The following is a 20,619-nucleotide window of genomic DNA, read 5'->3' on the forward strand; positions in this document are numbered from 1 at the left end:
TAATTGGATCTGTGATAAGTTAAGTGGTTCAAAAAATATCGATGAGAAAAGGCCAAATTTTCCAATAAAAATTCGTATTTTACAATGGATCTTTTCCGCCAGAACATTTCTAACTCGAGATATAATTTGTTTAGTGCAAAATTAGCGAAAAGCTAAAAATAACGGTATATCTCAAAAACTGTTCCATAACAAATTTTTAAACATTTTTAATAAGTTTGTCATTCCGTTTGTAACACATCGAAATATCGATTTCCGACTATATAAAGTATATATATTCTTGATCAGGGAGAAATTCTAAGACGATATAATCATGTCCGTCTGTCCGTCTGTCTGTCTGTCTGTCTGTTGTAATCACGCTACAGCCTTCTATAATGGCGCTATCGTCCCGAAATTTGGCACAGATTAGTTTTTTGTTTGCAAGCAGGTCAAGTTCGAAGATGGGCTATATCGGTGCAAGTTTTGATATAGTCCCCATATAAACCGACCTCCCGATTTGGGGTCTTGGGCCTATAAAAACCGTAGTTTTTATCAGATTTGCCTGAAATTGGAAATCTAGAGGTATTTTGGGACCATAAAGAGGTGTGTCGAAAGTGGTCCGTATCGGTCCATGGTTTAGTATTGGCCCCATATAGACCGATCTCCCGATTTTGCTTCTTAGGCGTCTAGAAACAGTATTTTCTATCCGATTTGTCTGAAAATGAAAATCTAGAGGTATTTTAGGACCATAAGGTGGTGTGTTGAAAATCGTTCGCATCGGTCCATGTTTTGATATAGCCCCCATATAGACCGATTTCCCGATTTTGCTTCTTGGGCGTCTAGAAACTATATTTACCATCCGATTTGCCTGAAATTGGAAATCTAGAGGTATTGTGGGACTATAAAGAGGTGTGTCGAAAATGGTCCATATCGGTCCATGTTTTGGTATAGCCCCCATATAGACCGATCTCCTGATTTTGCTTCTTACGCGTCTAGAAACAGTATTTTCTATTCGATTTGTATGAAATTGAAAATCTAAAGGCATTTTGGGACCATAAAGAGGTGTGTCGAAAGTGGTCCGCATCGGTCCATGTTTTGATATAGCCCCCATATAAACCAACCTCCCGATTTGGAGTCTTGGGCCTATAAAAACCATAGTTTTTATCCAATTTGCCTGAAATTGGAAATATAGATGTATTTGAGGTGTGCCGAAAATGGTGCTCATCGGTCCATGTTTTGGTATAGCCGCCATATAGACCGATATCCCGATTTTGCTTTTAGGGCTTCTAGAAACTATATTTACCATCCGATTTGCCTGAAATTGGAAATTTGGAGGTATTTGAGGACCATAAAAAGGTGTGCCGAAAATGGTGCTCATCGGTCCATGTTTTGATATAGCCCCCATAGAGACTGATTTCCCGATTTTGCTTCTTGGCCTTCTAGAACCTATATTTTCTATCCGATTTTCCTGAAATTGAAAATCTAGAGTTCTTTTGGGACCATAAAAAGGTGTGCCGAAAATGGTGCCCATCGGTCCATTTTTTGGACCGATCTTCCATTTTGCTTCTTGGACTTCTAGAAACTATATTTACCATCCGCTTTGCCTGAAATTCTTGAGCTACAATAAACTGTATTTATTACATGATTTGCCTGAAATTCGAAATCTAGAGGTATTTTTAGACCACAAATAAAAGTGCCGAAATTGAGGTATATCGGTCCATTTTGTGGTATAACCCCCATATAGACTGATCTCTCGATTTTTACTTCTTGGGCGTCTAGCGACTATATTTTTGGCCGATTTGTTTGAAATTTAAAATCTGGAGGTATTTTAAGATCACAAATATGTGAGTAGCAAATAGTGCCTATCGGTCCATGTTTTGGTATAGCCCCATATACACCGATCTCCTGGCTTTATTTCTTGGGCTTCTAGAATGCGTAGTTTTTATCCGATTTGCTGGAAATTAGTAATCTATAATAACATTTTAGACAAACGAAATTTCTTTTTCTTATAAAGTGTTTTCGTTTATTCAACGATTGTCTCTAAAATTTGTGTCAAAAGAAAACTTTGCTTGTCTAAAATTACGTTTCTCAAAAAAGAAAACATTTCTTTCAGGGTATAGCAGGCGCACTGATCATGAAAATTGCTTCAAACTGAAAGTAAAAGTTCCAGATTTTACCCATCGTATTTAAATAAATGCGGAAAAATATACAGATTTAAGATTTTAAATCAAGGCGTAATTTCAACATATACACGATATGTTTATATTTTCTCTAAAACTCAAACAAAATTGGTTCTCATAAATCCAGAATCTTATCTGGTCTTCATAGGTAGAATCTTTAAAGTTTGTGTTCGGGAGCTGGCTCGTTTGGGAGAACAATTCTATATATTATCAAGTAACCTACTACGACGAAGAGTTTTCATAGTAAACTATTATACTTGATTCATGGTGGTGGGTATTTAAAATTCGGCCCGGCCGAACTTACTGCTTTATATACTTGTTTTTTTTTTTTTGAATTCAGCAGATCAAAATATATAAGAAAAGTCGACTCTCATCAAGTGTACATTTTCATTGTATACCAGTGATACCTGCATAATTCAATCATTGACCGATATATACAGGGGAGTCTATAAATAATAACGAATCGATATGAACCAATTTTTGTACGATAATTAGAGAGTCAGAAGTGAAATATGGGTGGTCGGTTTATATATATCTAGAAACCGATATGGACAAATTTTCCGTGATTATTACCAAATTTTAGCAGGACAACGTACAACATTTCTACCGAATCGTACTAAATTTGCTCCTTCAAGAGACTCCAAAATCAAATATTAAGATTGGTTTATATGGTGGCTATACGTAATTATGGACCGATATGTACCAATTTGTGCATGGTTGTTAGAGGTCATATACTAACACAATGTAGCAAGTTTCAACCGTATCTAATGGCATTTGGTCTCCCAAGAGAATCTGGAGGTCAAATGTGGGGATCGGTTTATATTGGGCTATATAACAGGTTGGCTGATAAGTCCCCGGTCTGACACATAGATGGCGTTGCTAGTATTAAATGCATATTATTTTGATATAGTACCAACCTTCATATGATTCGTGTCAAAATTTGACGTCTGTAAGTTAATTAGTTTGTGAGATAGAGCGTCTTTTGTGAAGCAACTTTTGTTATTGTAAAACAAAAAATGGAAAAAAGGAAAAATGTTTTGATAAAATACTGTTTTCTGAAGGGAAAAAATACGGTGGAAGCAAAAACTTGGCTTGATAATGAGTTTCCGGACTCTGCCCCAGGGAAATCAACAATAATTGATTTGCATGCACAACTCAAGCGTGGTGAAATGAGCACGGAGGACGGTGGACGCCCGAAAGAAGTGGTTACCGACGAAAACATCAAAAAAATCCACAAAATGATGTTGAATGGCCGTAAAATGAAGTTGATCGAGATAGCAGAGGCCTTAAAGATATCAAAGGAACGTGTTGGTCATATCATTCATAAATATTTGGATATGCGGAAGCTCTGTGCAAAATGGGTGCCGCGCGAGTTCACATTTGACCAAAAACAACAACGTGTTGATGATTCTGAGCGGTGTTTGCAGCTGTTAACTCGTAATACATCCGAGTTTTTCCGTCGATATGTGACAATGGATGAAACATGGCTCCATCACTATACTCCTGAGTCCAATCGGCTGAGTGGACAGCGACCGGTGAACCGTCTCCGAAGCGTGGAAAGACTCAAAAGTCCGCTGGCAAAGTAATGGCCTCTGTTTTTTGGGATGCGCATGGAATAATTTTTATCGATTATTTTGAGAAAGGAAAAATCATCAACAGTGACTATTATATGGCGTTATTGGAGCGTTTGAAGGTCGAAATCGCGGCAAAACGGCCCCATATGAAGAAGAAAAAAGTGTTGTTCCACCAAGACAACGCACCGTGCCACAAGTCATTGAGAACGATGGCAAAAATTCATAAATTGGGCTTCGAATTGCTTCCCCACCCACCATATTCTCCAGATCTGGCCCCCAGCGACTTTTTCTTGTTTTCAGACCTCAAAAGGATGCTCGCGAGGAAAAAATTTGGCTGCAATGAAGAGGTGATCGCCGAAACTGAGGCCTATTTTGAGGCAAAACCGAAGGAGTACTACCAAAATGGTATAAAAAAATTGGAAGGTCGTTATAATCGTTGTATCGCTCTTGAAGGGAACTATGTTGAATAATAAAAACGAATTTTCACAAAAAGTATGTTTTTGTTTGTTAGACCGGGGACTTATCAGCCAACCTGTTATAATTATATAGCCAAGAGGTTCGAAAAGACAAATCTGGGGATCGGTTTAAATGGGGATCGGTTTAAATGGGGACTGTATACAATAATGTACCGATATGGACCAATTTTTTTATGATTGTTAGAGTTCATATTCTAACACTACATACGAAATTTCAACCGGATCGGATGGAATTTTCTCCTCCAATAGGATCCGCAAGCAAAATCCGGAGATCGGTTTATATAAGGGCTATACGAGTATATAATTATGAACAGTTATGGACCAATTTTTTCATGGTTATTGTATGCCAAATTTCAACCGGATCGGATGAAATTTGCTTCTCTAAGAGGTTTAGCAATTCAAATCTGGACGTCAGTTTATATGGGGTGTCAGTTTTTATTGGTCCGGTACGGCCCATTTAAAATACCATCCGACCTATATCAATAACAACTACTTATACCAAGATTCAATTCGATGGCTTGTCTCGTTCGGAAGTTAGCGTGATTTCAACAGACGGACGGACGGACATCGCTAGATCGACTCAAAATTTCACCACGACCCAGAATATATACATATATAGACCAACGTTTCGATGTGTTACAAAGGGAATCACAACGTTATCGCTGTCTTGTTTTTCAAAATATTCACCAAGATTTATGCACTTTTGTATGTACTCGTATAGATCTTGTGTGTATACATCAATTGTCAAAGCACTCTGGTTGCACAATCTCCAACGCATTCATTCTGAACCCATCAATCGCTTCTAGAATTGTTTATTTTCGGGCTCGTACGCGTAAATCGTCTCCTGTCATGATGTCGTAGACGTATTTTAAATCACCTCGATCGTATTTTTGTAGCATTTCTTTCGAAAAATCGACACGAGCCTTTTCTTGAGCGCTTGAAAATTTGTTTGGGATTCAACGCGAAAAAAAATTTTGAGGGTCAAATATTCATGCAATATTGAATGAATGCTGGTCCCACTAATGCCAAAAGTTGTCATTAATGGGGCCCGTACAGCATCAAATTCGTCTTGGAGTGAAATACTACACCACACCGAAAGAATTCTCTTCGTTAATTTTCAAAGATTTCTTCATTAACTATTCTTCGTGAATTCATCATTAAAATAACGAAAATTTTCATTCATTTGCGTAAGTTTTACGAAATTACGAAACGTCTACAAAATATTCTATGTTACATTAACTTTTAAAAAGTTCGTACTTTTAATGAAACTTTCTTCAAATTTCATGACTTTTGTGAAGATGTTTTTACGAATTTATCAATATTTTACGAAACATTCTGCGCTCAAATTTCTTCATAGGAAACATTTTCATTGAAATAACGAAGAAATTTCATTAAAGTTGTAAAATTTCCGTTCGCGACATAAAATTGTCTTTTATAATGTGCTTGAGTGTTTTCCTTCTTCAAAAACTTCTGATATAAAGTACTGATGATATTTTTCAAACAACCACCCAGCAAAAAAAGCGTCGCCAAAAAATTATTGCAAAAGTTCTTTTTGGATCCGGAAGTAGTGCAAAATTGGCGCAGAAGCGATGAATTTAACATGGGCTTGTCATAGGACGGATGTCCACCATTTCAACAGCCGTTGCACTGAAGTTGCATCACTTCTTACTCTGTGATTCGAACTCAGTGTTTCGGATGTGAATTAAAAATGTTGTCATATTTTGCCAAATAAATATTTTTTATAATTTGTTATGATTTTAAATACATTCTAATGGTTGTCGTTTTAATTAAAATATTTTGAAAAATTAGCAATATTTCTTGAATGGATTTATAATTTTTGTCTACAAAATTTAAATAATTTGCTTACTCTGTTTTTAACCTTAAAAAAAAAATTAAATTAAAAATGAGAAACAAGCGAGTTATAAATAATTGAACTAAAAGAATTTCCTGTGTAGTTAAAATAAAGAACATCTTTGGGAGCAAACAAATTTGGAAGAACATCCAAATTTTTTTGCTGGACAAATGCAGTTTGGACTATAATTTTTATACCCTCCACCATAGGATGGGGGTATATTAACTTTGTCATTCCGTTTGTAACACATCGAAATATTGCTCTAAGACCCCATAAAGTATATATATTCTGGGTAGTGGTGAAATTCTGAGTCGATCTGAGCATGTCCGTCCGTCCGTCTGTTGAAATCACGCTAACTTCCGAACGAAACAAGCTATCGACTTGAACCTTGGCACAAGTAGTTGTTTTTGATGTAGGTCAGATGGTATTGCAAATGGGTCATATCGGTCCACTTTTACGTATAGCCCCCATATAAACGAACCCCCAAATTTGGCTTCCGATTGCTCTAAGAGAAGCAAATTTCATCCGATCCGGCTGAAATTTGGTACATGGTGTTACTATATGGTCTCTAACAACCATGCAAAAATTGGTCCATATCGGTCCACCTTTACGTATAGCCCCCATATAAACGGACCCCCAAATTTGGCTTGCGATTGCTCTAAGAGAAGCAAATTTCATCCGATCCGGCTGAAATTTGGTACATGGTGTAAGTATATGGTCTCTAACAACCATGCAAAAATTAGTCCATATCGGTCCAATTTTACGTATAGCCCCCATATAAAGGGACCCCCAAATTTGGCTTGCGATTGCTCTAAGAGAAGCAAATTTCATCCGATCCGGCTGAAATTTGGTACATGGTGTTAGTATTAGGTCTCTAACAACCATGCAAAAATTGGTCCACATCGGTCTATAATTATATATAGCCCCCATATAAACCGATCCCCCGATTTGGCTTGCGGAGCCTCTAAGAGAAGCAAATTTCATCCGATCCGGCAGAATTTTAGTACATGGTGTTGGTATATGTTCTCTAATGACCACGCAAAAATTGGTCAACATCGACCCATAATTATATATAGCCCCCATATAAGTCGATCCCTAGATTTGACCTCCGGAGCCTCTTAGAGGAGAAAAAATTCATCCGATCCGGTCGAAATTTAGTACGTGGTGTTAGTATAAGGCCGGTAATAATCATGCCAAAATTGGTTCGCATCGGTCTATAGTTATATATAGCCGATCCCCAATAACACAAAAATTGGTCCATATCGGTTCATAATCATGGTTGCCACTCGAGCCAAAAATAATCTACCAAAATTTTATTTTTATAGAAAACATTGTCAAAATGTTATTTCTATAGAAAATTTTGTCAAAATTTTACTTCTATCGAAAATGTTGCCAAAATTTTATTTCTATAGAAACTTAATTATATACGTATCTTAAACTTAATTATATACGTATCTTATCGGCCCTTTTGTAGTTTAATATATACCACGTATGGACTATGTGCACTGAAAAAAAAGCATGCCCGGTTCCAAAGATTTTGTCTTTACTTTAAAAAAATTGGTATTCATTCCGAGCCAAAGAAGCGGAGAATACAAGTAAGGATACTTTTAAGACACAATTCTCTTTTAAATTTGGGTTTTGTGTACTTGCTTCTAGGAAGCAAATTTTAATTTTTCGCTTTTTCAATTTTTATTTTTTCTTCATATGCTATCAAAGTCGTTTAAAAACGAGTTAACGACAACTTTATTTTCCAAATTAAGACTTGACTTCCAGTAGAAATTATGATATGTTTCAAGTAATAAACGTCTTTAAAATGAAGTGTTGAAAATTATGTCCTATATTTGAACAATTTTTTGTTTTGTAGTCAAGATGCAACAAATTTAAAGAGAATTTCATTAAATGTAAAGAATTTTTCTGAGTTATTAAAGTCAAGTTGATCTTAGCCCAAAAATTTTTTCTTTCATGTTATGATACCCATTTTTAAGTGAAATCACTTAATTATAAGGATAATACAACTTCATTGAAAAGTTTATCGACTTTTGGACAAGGAAACAAACTTTATGGTAGAGAATTGCGTCTTCCGTGCTAAGCAAAATTTGCATTCGTATTTTAAAGACATAAAATCTTTGACCTCACGACAATATTTTTTTCAGTGTGGTATATATTACGTTGTTAGGAAGCTTTAAGATGCCTTGCCAACGGCTTCAGTAGAAGTTTCTTCGCAATCCATGGTGGAGGGTACATAAGCTTCGGCCTGGCCGAACTTACGACCGTATATACTTGTTTTTTCTAAAATTTCGAACATTTTTCACATAAAGTACGAAAATTTTTCATAAAAAGTACGAAGTTGTTTCGTTAAAAGTGAGTAACATTTTCATAAAAAGTATGAAACTTTTTCAAAAAAAGTACGAAGTTTATTTTTACAAACTACAAAAATATTTCGTAAAAAGAACAAAATATTTCATACTTTTAACGAAATTTTTCGTTTCTTTTACGAAGAATATTCTTTCGGAGCAGTTGAATTCACCGTACAATCGATAAACACTAGTTTTTGACTGAGCCTTTTCGCCAAAAATTAAGTTCATCAATGCAAATCAATAATATTTTGTGTCCCTAATGTAGCCCTAATGATATAGCTCTCTTAGGATGTAACATGCCTCCATTTAAATTGCTGGCAGATGAACATTGCGGCTTTCAATGTCTCAAGAAATAAAATCGGCAGATCGGTCTATATGAAACATGAACCCATATAGCCCATTTTGAACTTGACCTGCATGGATCAATTTTGATGTCCTTCACTATAGCATTGCACCACAAATAATATTGATGAGGTTGATGAAAAATGTTGCAGGCAAAATTAAAACAAATTTGCATCAACTCCATACTCCTTTTGGCAAACCCTTTTAAGGGTGCAAAAAATATTAGTTGGGTTCAAACATTTCTAGAAAATGAGATGCAAATTATTATTAAGAAATAAAATAAAGTTATAGATCTGTACAAAAATGTATCAAAACATTGTCAGGTTCATTTATATGTATATCTATATTTTTATACCCTCCATCATACACTGAAAAAAATATTGTCGTGAGATCAAAGATTTCGTGTCTTTAAAATACGAATGCAAATTTTGCTTAGCATAGAAGACGCATTTCTCTAATATAAAGTTTTTTTCCTTGTCCAAAAGTCGATAAACTTTTCAATGAAGTCGTATTGTCCTTATAATTAAGTGATTTGAATTAAAAATGGGTATCATAACATGAAAGAAAAAATGTTTGCGCTAAGGTCAACTTGACTTTAATAATTCAGAAAAATTCTTTAAATTTAATGAAATTGTCTTTAAATTGGTTGTGTTTTTGCATCTTGACTCCAAAGCAAAAAATCGTTCAAATATAGGACATGTTTTTCAAAACTTTATTTTAAAGAAGTTTTTTACTTGAAACATAGCATAATTTCTACTGGAAGTCGAGGCTTAATTTGAAAAATAAAGTTGTCGTTAACTCGTTTTTAAAGGACTTTGATAGCATATGAAGAAAAAAAGATGAGAAAGCGAAAAATTAAAATTTGCTTCCTAGAAGCAAGTACACAAAACCCAAATTTAAAAGAGAATTGTGTCTTAAAAGTATCCTTACTTGTATTCTCCGCTTCTTTGGCTCGGAATCAATACCAAATTTTTTAAAGTAAAGACAAAATCTTTGGAACCGGGCATGCTTTTTTTTCAGTGTAGGATGGGGGTATATTACCTTTGTCATTCCGTTTGTAACACATCGAAATATTGCTCCAAGACCCCATAAAGTATATATATTCTGGGTCGTGGTGAAATTCTGAGTCGATCTAAGCATGTCCGTCCGTCCGTCCGTCCGTCTGTTGAAATCACGCTAACTTCCGAACGAAACAAGCTATCGACTTGAAACTTGGCACAAGTAGTTGTTATCGATGTAGGTCGGATGGTATTGAAAATGGGCCATATCGGTCCACTTTTACGTATAGCCCCCATATAAAGGGACCCTCAGATTTGGCTTGTGGAGCCTCTAACAGAAGCATATTTCATCCGATCCGGCTGAAATTTGGTACATGGTGTTGGTATATGGTCTCTAACAACTATGCAAAAATTGGTCCACATCGGTCCATAATTATATATAGCCCCCATATAAACCGATCCCCAGATTTGGCTTGCGAAGCCTAAAAGAGAAGCAAATTTCATCAGATCCGGCCGAAATTTGGTACATGGTGTTGGTATATGGTCTTTAACAACCATGCAAAAATTGGTCCACATCGATCCATAATTATATATAGCCCCCATATAAACCCATCCCCAGATTTGGCTTGCGGAGCCTAAAAGAGAAGCAAATTTCATCCGATCCGGCTGATATTTGGTACATGGTGTTGGTATATGGTCTCTAACAACCATGCAAAAATTGGTCCACATCGGTCCATAATTATATATAGCCCCCATATAAACCGATCCCCAGATTTGGCTTGTGGAGCCTCTAAGAGAAGCATATTTCATCCGATCCGGCTGAAATTTTGTACATGGTGTTGGTATATGGTCTCTAACAATCATGCAAAAATTGGTCCACATCGGTCCATAATTATATATAACCCCCATATAAATCGATCCCCAGATTTGGCTTGCGAAGTGTCCAAGAGAAGCAAATTTCATCCAAGCCGGTTGTAATTTGGAACATGGTGTTAGTATATGATCTTTAACAACCGTGCCAGAATTGGTCCATATCGGTCCATAATTATATATAGCCCCCATATAAAACGTTCTCCAGATTTGACCTCCGGAGCCTCTTGGAGGAGCAAAATTCATCCGATCCGGTTCAAATTAGGAACGTGGTGTTAGTATATGGTCGCTAACAACCATACCAAAATTGGTCCAATCACACAAAAATTGGTCCATATCGGTTCATAATCATGGTTGCCACTAGAGCCAAAAATAATCTACCAAAATTTTATTTCTATAGAAAATTTTGTCAAAATGTTATTTCTATAGAAAATTTTGTCAAAATTTTATTTCTAGAGAAAATTTTGTTAAAATTTTATTCGGTTCATAATAAAATTTTCATCATTTTCAAAATTTTATTTCTATAGAAAATTTTTGTCAAAATTTTATTTCTATAGAAAATTTTGTTCAAATTTTATTCGGTTCATAATCATGGTTGCCACTCGAGCCACAAATAATCGACCAAGATTTTATTTCTATAGAAAATTTTGTCAAAAGTTTATTTCTATAGAAAATTTTGTTAAAATTTTATTTCTGTAGAAATTTTTGTCAAAATTTTCTTTCTATAGAATATTTTGTCAAAATTTTTATTTCTATAGAAAATTTTGTGAAAATTTTAATTAAAATTTTTCTGTAGAAAATTTTGTCAAAACTTTATGTCTACTTTGTCAAACTGAATTATATACGTATTGGATCGATCTTTTTGATTTAATATATACCACGTATGGACTTACATACAATTTAGAAGAAGTTGTTAGGAGGTTTTAAGATACCTTGCCATCGGCAAGCGTTACCGCAACTTAAGTAATTCGATTGTGGATGGCAGTGTTTAGAAGAAGTTTCTTTATCAATCCATGATGGAGGGTACATAAGCTTCGGCCTGGCCGAACTTACGGCCGTATATACTTGTTTTTTATTAATAACTTAATTTAAATATTTTTATTTATATTTAATAGATCTACCATCTATCGATACTAAAAATATTTCCTGAAGGTTCTCACTCGGCCACAACTTTTTATTACCAATATTTGTTCACTGCCTCTTGAAAGCAGCAAATGAACATTCTGCTGTTCTTTTTATTTCATTTCAAAAACAAAACAAAAAAGTCTAAAAAAAATAGAGAAAAATCGAATAGCAAAAAACATTGCAAACTATAAATACAACGAGAAGAAAAAAAGGCCATTTGAAATGGATTCATGTTGTATTGCTCTGTTATGTTCAGAGTTTGATTTTTATGGTTTCAATGCCTTTTTCACTGGCGGATATTGTGCACTTTTATGCTCAATCAACAATGTATTTTTTTCGTTCCTTTTTTTGGATTTTCCTTCTCTTCCCAATAGCATCTTCATTCAAGTGGTCTATGGAAAATTCAATGAACCTGGTTAATGCAGCCGAGCAAACACACTCACACAGACTCAGACAAAAAATAAAATCAAACTGAATTCAATCGTTTCTGATCGGATGTAGAAAAACCCTTCCGAATAATCGAGCATTTTCTAGATGTTGATGTTGTAGCTGAAATGGCATTGATTATGAGTTGAGATGAATTGAAGTGGAATTAAGATTTTGTGGTTAGCTTTAAAATATAAGGAATTTTTAAAGAGGCCAAAATGCATGGAATTACTTAACATAACTAACCATAGAAATATTCTTAAAATACTAAGAATATTTAAGTGGTGCTTTATAACATGTTGAAATTCTAGTAATGGCTACAACGTGGTACACCTGAAAACTATTATCCTAATACGAAAAATTATAATGTAGGACACAATAAATAAAAACAACAAGTAGGACATATATCTTTAAAATAAAGAATATTAATTAAAATATAGTTTATATTTTTATATAGAACTAAGATTTAAAACCAACCTCATATCAATCTCTGCTGATGAGTCATCAAGAATTCAGCTCTTACAGAATTTGGCCGATATCGCGATAGTCTCGACCTCATTGTTGCACTTTATGGGGGTTGAAGGAATAACAAACACTACACCATTTGACTCTGTACAAGGCCTTCCTCACCTTGGCAAAAAAAATGCATTTCTGGCTCAGTTGAAAGATTCGTAATAAACCGATTTTGAACTTTATCACTTCTAGCCATTTTCGTTAATATAGAAATATCTGCCAAAAAATTTAAAGAAAATATACCAAATTAAAAAAATCAAAATTTTTTGTAGTTATAAAAAAATTCTTCAAAGAAATAGTTTATTGTTGTTTTTGATCTCAGCTTAAAGCCATGCTTTGACTAAACTACAAGTGTAGCTTAACCAACAGAGGAAAAGTATGCTTATCAAATTTATTTGGGCAAAGCCCTATAGACTGCAAGATGGTTGGATGTACAGCTGTTTCGGAATTACCATATTCCTCATCAGCATCCTCTACTTGCAGCAAAACTATCAACCAATTATCAGAATAAATTCGGGTAATTCACTCAACCCAAAGTGAACTACACTTGAACCTCCCGAAAAAGGGTTTGATAGTCGGCTACTGCCTAAACAAATTTGCCAGCATATCTCTTTTCCTTTGCCAAACTCAAATCATCGATTTGAATGTATTTGGCTGGGTTTGTTTTTGAGCGTGCTTCCTCTATCTTCATTCGTTTTGTTTGTTATTGTTGGCTTCTCTTCAATCGTTATTGTTGTTTTTGATCTCAGCTTAAAGCCATCCAAACATCTTGCAGTCTATAGGGCTTTGCCCAAATAAATTTGACAAACATACTTTTCCTCTGTTGGTTAAGCTACACTTGTAGTTTAGTCAATGCATGGCTTTAAGCTGAGATCAAAAACAACAATAACGATTGAAGAGAAGCCAACAATAACAAACAAAAAGAAATAGTTTATTTCTATATGTTATAACATTTCAGAAATTTATATTTCTGCCTCAATAATTTAAAATTATTATACCCTCCACCATAGGATGGGGCTTTATTAACTTTGTCATTCCGTTTGTAACACATCGCAATATTGCTCTAAGACCCCATAAAGTATATATATTCTGCGTCGTGGTGAAATTCTGAGTCGATCTAAGCATGTCCGTCTGTCCGCTAACTTCCGAACGAAACAAGCTATCGACTTAAAACTTGGCACAAGTAGTTGTTATTGATGTAGGTCGGACGGTATTGCAAATGGGTCATATCGGTTCCCTTTTACGTATAGTCCCCATATAAATGGACCCCCAGATTTGGCTTGCAGAGCCTTAAAGAGAAGCAGATTTCATCCGATCCCGCTGAAATACATGGTGTTAGTATATGGTCTCTAACAACCATGCAAAAATTGGTCCAAATCGGTCCATAATTATATATAGCCCCCATATAAACCGATCCCCAGATTTGGCTTGCGGAGTCTATAAAAGAAGCAAATTTCATCCGATCCGGCTGAAATTTGGTACATGGTGTTAGTATATAGTATCTAACAACCATGCAAAAATTGGTCCACATCGGTCCATAATTATATATAGCCCCCATATAAACCGATCCCCAGATTGGAACTCTGTAGCCACTTGGAGGAGCAAAATTCATCCGATCCGGTTGAAATTTAGTACATGGTGTTTGCATGTGGTCTCTAACAAACATGCAAAAATTGGTCCACATCGGTCCATAATTATATATAGCCACCATATAAACCGATCCCCAGATTTGGCTTGCGGAGCCTCAAAGAGAAGCAAATTTCATCCGATCCGGTTGAAGTTTGGTACATGGTGTTGGCATGTGGTCTCTAACAACCATGCAAAAATTGGTCCACATCGGTCAATAATTATATATAGCCACCATATAAACCGATCCCCAGATTTGGCTTGCGGAGCCTCAAAGGGAAGCAAGTTTCATCCGATCCGGCTGAAATTTGGTACATGGTGCTAGTATATGGTCTCTTACAACCATGCAAAAATTGGTCCAAATCGGACCATAATTATATATAGTCCCCATATAAACCGATCCCCAGATTTGGCTTGCGGAGTCTATAAAAGAAGCAAATTTCATCCGATCCGGCTGAAATTTGGTACATGGTGTTAGTATATAGTATCTAACAATCATGCAAAAATTGGTCCACATCGGTCCATAATTATATGTAGCCCCCATATAAACCGATCCCCAGATTGGAACTCTTTAGCCACTTGGAGGAGCAAAATTCATCCGATCCGGTTGAAATTTGGTACATGGTATTTGCATGTGGTCTCTAACAAACATGCAAAAATTGGTCCACATCGGTCCATAATTATATATAGCCACCATATAAACCGATCCCCAGATTTGGCTTGTGGAGCCTCAAAGGGAAGCAAATTTCATCCGATCCGGCTGAAGTTTGGTACATGGTGTTGGCATGTGGTCTCTAACAACCATGCAAAAATTGGTCCACATCGGTCAATAATTATATATAGCCACCATATAAACCGATCCCCAGATTTGGCTTGCGGAGCCTCAAAGGGAAGCAAGTTTCATCCGATCCGGCTGAAATTTGGTACATGGTGCTAGTATATGGTCTCTTACAACCACACAAAAATTGGTCCACATCGGTCCATAATTATATATAGCCCCATATAAACCGATCCCCAGATTGGAACTCTGTAGCCACTTGGAGGAGCAAAATTCATCCGATCCGGTTGAAATTTGGTACATGGTGTTTGCATGTGGTCTCTAACAAACATGCAAAAATTGGTCCACATCGGTCCATAATTATATATAGCCACCATATAAACCGATCCCCAGATTTGGCTTGTGGAGCCTCAAAGGGAAGCAAATTTCATCCGATCCGGCTGAAGTTTGGTACATGGTGTTGGCATGTGGTCTCTAACAACCATGCAAAAATTGGTCCACATCGGTCTATAATTATATATAGCCCCCATATAAACCGATCCCCAGATTTGGCTTGCGGAGCCTCAAAGGGAAGCAAGTTTCATCCGATCCGCCTGAAATTTGGTACATGGTGCTAGTATATGGTCTCTTACAACCGTGCAAAAATTGGTCCAAATCGGTCCATAATTATATATAGCCCCCATATAAACCGATCCCCAGATTTGGCTTGCGGAGTCTATAAAAGAAGCAAGTTTCATCCGATCCGGCTGAAATTTGGTATATGGTGTTAGTATATAGTATCTAACAATCATGCAAAAATTGGTCCACATCGGTCTATAATTATATGTAGCCCCCATATAAACCGATCCCCAGATTGGAACTCTTTAGCCACTTGGAGGAGCAAAATTCATCCGATCCGGTTGAAATTTGGTACATGGTGTTTGCATGTGGTCTCTAACAAATATGCAAAAATTGGTCCACATCGGTCCATAATTATATATAGCCACCATATAAACCGATCCCCAGATTTGGCTTGTGGAGCCTCAAAGGGAAGCAAATTTCATCCGATCCGGCTGAAGTTTGGTACATGGTGTTGGCATGTGGTCTACAACAACAGTGCAAGAATTGGTCCACATCGGTCCATAATTATATATAGCCCCCATATAAACCGATCCCCAGATTGGAACTCTGTAGCCACTTGGAGGAGCAAAATTCATCCGATCCGGCTGAAATTTGGTACATGGTGCTAGTATATGGTCTCTTACAACCATGCAAAAATTGGTCCAAATCGGTCCATAATTATATATAGCCCCCATATAAACCGATCCCCAGATTTGGCTTGCGGAGTCTATAAAAGAAGCAAATTTCATCCGATCCGGCTGAAATTTGGTACATGGTGTTAGTATATAGTATCTAACAATCATGCAAAAATTGGTCCACATCGGTCCATAATTATATGTAGCCCCCATATAAACCGATCCCCAGATTGGAACTCTTTAGCCACTTGGAGGAGCAAAATTCATCCGATCCGGTTGAAATTTGGTACATGGTATTTGCATGTGGTCTCTAACAAACATGCAAAAATTGGTCCACATCGGTCCATAATTATATATAGCCACCATATAAACCGATCCCCAGATTTGGCTTGTGGAGCCTCAAAGGGAAGCAAATTTCATCCGATCCGGCTGAAGTTTGGTACATGGTGTTGGCATGTGGTCTCTAACAACCATGCAAAAATTGGTCCACATCGGTCAATAATTATATATAGCCACCATATAAACCGATCCCCAGATTTGGCTTGCGGAGCCTCAAAGGGAAGCAAGTTTCATCCGATCCGGCTGAAATTTGGTACATGGTGCTAGTATATGGTCTCTTACAACCACACAAAAATTGGTCCACATCGGTCCATAATTATATATAGCCCCATATAAACCGATCCCCAGATTGGAACTCTGTAGCCACTTGGAGGAGCAAAATTCATCCGATCCGGTTGAAATTTGGTACATGGTGTTTGCATGTGGTCTCTAACAAACATGCAAAAATTGGTCCACATCGGTCCATAATTATATATAGCCACCATATAAACCGATCCCCAGATTTGGCTTGTGGAGCCTCAAAGGGAAGCAAATTTCATCCGATCCGGCTGAAGTTTGGTACATGGTGTTGGCATGTGGTCTCTAACAACCATGCAAAAATTGGTCCACATCGGTCTATAATTATATATAGCCCCCATATAAACCGATCCCCAGATTTGGCTTGCGGAGCCTCAAAGGGAAGCAAGTTTCATCCGATCCGCCTGAAATTTGGTACATGGTGCTAGTATATGGTCTCTTACAACCGTGCAAAAATTGGTCCAAATCGGTCCATAATTATATATAGCCCCCATATAAACCGATCCCCAGATTTGGCTTGCGGAGTCTATAAAAGAAGCAAGTTTCATCCGATCCGGCTGAAATTTGGTATATGGTGTTAGTATATAGTATCTAACAATCATGCAAAAATTGGTCCACATCGGTCTATAATTATATGTAGCCCCCATATAAACCGATCCCCAGATTGGAACTCTTTAGCCACTTGGAGGAGCAAAATTCATCCGATCCGGTTGAAATTTGGTACATGGTGTTTGCATGTGGTCTCTAACAAATATGCAAAAATTGGTCCACATCGGTCCATAATTATATATAGCCACCATATAAACCGATCCCCAGATTTGGCTTGTGGAGCCTCAAAGGGAAGCAAATTTCATCCGATCCGGCTGAAGTTTGGTACATGGTGTTGGCATGTGGTCTACAACAACAGTGCAAGAATTGGTCCACATCGGTCCATAATTATATATAGCCCCCATATAAACCGATCCCCAGATTGGAACTCTGTAGCCACTTGGAGGAGCAAAATTCATCCGATCCGGTTGAAATTTGGTACATGGTGTTTGCATGTGGTCTCTAACAAACATGCAAAAATTGGTCCACATCGGTCCATAATTATATATAGCCACCATATAAACCGATCCCCAGATTTGGCTTGCGGAGCCTCAAAGAGAAGCAAATTTCATCCGATCCGGCGGAAGTTTGGTACAAGGTGTTGTCATGTGGTCTCTAACAACCATGCAAAAATTGGTCCACATCGGTCCATAATTATATATAGCCACCATATAAACCGATCCCCAGATTTGGCTTGTGGAGCCTCAAAGGGAAGCAAATTTCATCCGATCCGGCTGAAATATGGTACATGGTGTTAGTAATACGGTCTCTTACAACCGTGCAAAAATTGGTCCAAATCGGTCCATATTTATATATAGCCCCCATGTAAAGCGACCCTCAGATTTGAACTCTGTAGCCTTTTGGAGGAGCAAAATTCATCCGATCCGGTTGAAATTTGGTACATGGTGTTAGTATATGGTCTTTAACAATCATGCTAAAATTAGTCCATATCGGTCCATAATCATATATAGCTCCCATATAAACCGATCCCCAGATTTGGTTTTTGAGCCTCTTGAGGAGCAAATTTCATCCGATTAAGTTGAAATTTGGTACGTTGTGCTAGTATATGGCCTTTAACAACCATGCCTAATTAGGTCCATATCGGTCTATAGTTATATATACGCCTCAGATAAACCGAAGACGATGTTAAGTAGTTTTATACCTTGCCATCGGAAAGTATTTCCACAACCCAAGTAACATATACAAATTGTATTTCAAAGAAATATTTTATTGCCATATAGGTTAGGTTAGGTGGCAACCCGATGTATCAGGCTCACTTAGACTATTCAGTCCATTGTGATACCACATTGGTGAACTTATCTCTTATCACTGAATGCTGTCCGATTCCATGTTAAGCTCAATGACAAGGGACCACCTTTCTATAGCCGAGTCCGAACGGCGTTCCACATTGCACTGAAACCACTTAGAGAAGCTTTGAAACCCTCAGAAATGTCACCAACATTACTGAGGTGGGATAATCCACCGCTGAAAAACTTGTTGGTGTTCGGTCGAAGCAGGAATCGAACCCACGACCTTGTGTATGCAAGGCTGGCATGCTAACCATTGCACTACGGTGGCTAACATATAACATTTCAGAAATTTACAATTCTGCCTCATTTAATTAAAATTTCAAATTTACAAACAAATATTTTGTTAATTGAAAATGAAAAGTTGGGCCAACAAAGGACGTTTACAAATTCTCTAAAATGGAAAAGAAGAAGTTACAATGGAATATAATAGTCTGTTTCTGTATTAAATGACGATCAAATCGATTTAACACCAGAATTAAGATTTGTGAAGATGCTGACAAAATGTGTCGTTAATTAAAGGACATCTTCGTGAAGCATTTCGAAAATTCATTGGTAGCCCCAAGAAATCTTCTTCTCAATTTATATATTTAATATTCCATATTAATATTCTGGAAATTACAGGATAAATACTGATTTCCTTGGTAAAACTAGTTGCCATAGTTAAAGTGCGTCTTCATTTTGAAATATCTTCTGTGTCCTTCCAAACTCCAATACATAGTTTTAAGGTGGACAATATCCCTTTAATCTTCAATCACTGGTATTCAATATCATTTAATTTATTATGTATTTCTCTTTCTCCTCACTACTCTATTTACGCACTCGACCACGCACTAAACCCCAAGGACAAACTCTCCTACATAGACGGATACACATACAAACACGTATTTACTCAACACATTCAATAAAGTTGATTGAGCACGTATCCTGATGCTGTCGCCAAAAATTGTTATAGTGTCTTTACATGGAGTTTTAATAAATATAAAATGCAATACAAACACAATCCGTTCCCATGTCAGCAATAGTTGATTATACCATAGACTTCTCCATATTGTCAGGTTTCATTTGTATGAGAAAACACACCGTTGGGATAACACAGGCTAAAATAACAATGAAATTCCCAGAATCCAAATAAATAGAGCAAAGGACAAAAAATAACGTAGAGGGAAAACAAAAACGTTCTAATATGATGAATTTGATTTTTTTTTTCTCTATTCTTGTTTGCCTAGTGAAAGCGAAAAAAGATTTGTAAGGAAAAAGGACAGAGATTAGGATTGTCCTTTCATGTACGTGTACGAGAAAAAAATCACTTACTTACGAAAACAATAATGATAACGAAAATCAGTTTTAGGACACATATTTCATTGATATTAAAAAATATAATTAAAGGAGAATTTATACTAGCCATTGTGGATGTGATAAATTCCCATTTCGTATGATATTGGTGACCTATGTAAAAAAGTGAATTCTGCAGCTGTTGAGAAGTGAAATCTGCAGGCACGCAATTTTAACGAAATTAATAACATATTTCTTTTATAAGTTTTTCTTTAAATATCTCTAATATTTCGCATAAAATGAAAATTCGATAAATGAAATCTCTATCTCAATTTTTGTGTGTTGTATGTTATACCCTTCACCACTACTATGGTACAGGCAGAGATGATTCGAGTAGCAATTTTTTCGGTTTTCCACTGTCAACATTAATAAACGTCGAAAACGACATATAGCTGAATAAAAAGTAAAAAATTTAGTAAATGTCA

The sequence above is a fragment of the Haematobia irritans genome, chromosome 2 (assembly GCF_050003625.1).
Source record: "Haematobia irritans isolate KBUSLIRL chromosome 2, ASM5000362v1, whole genome shotgun sequence".
NCBI classification, from domain to species: Eukaryota; Metazoa; Arthropoda; class Insecta; order Diptera; family Muscidae; genus Haematobia; species Haematobia irritans.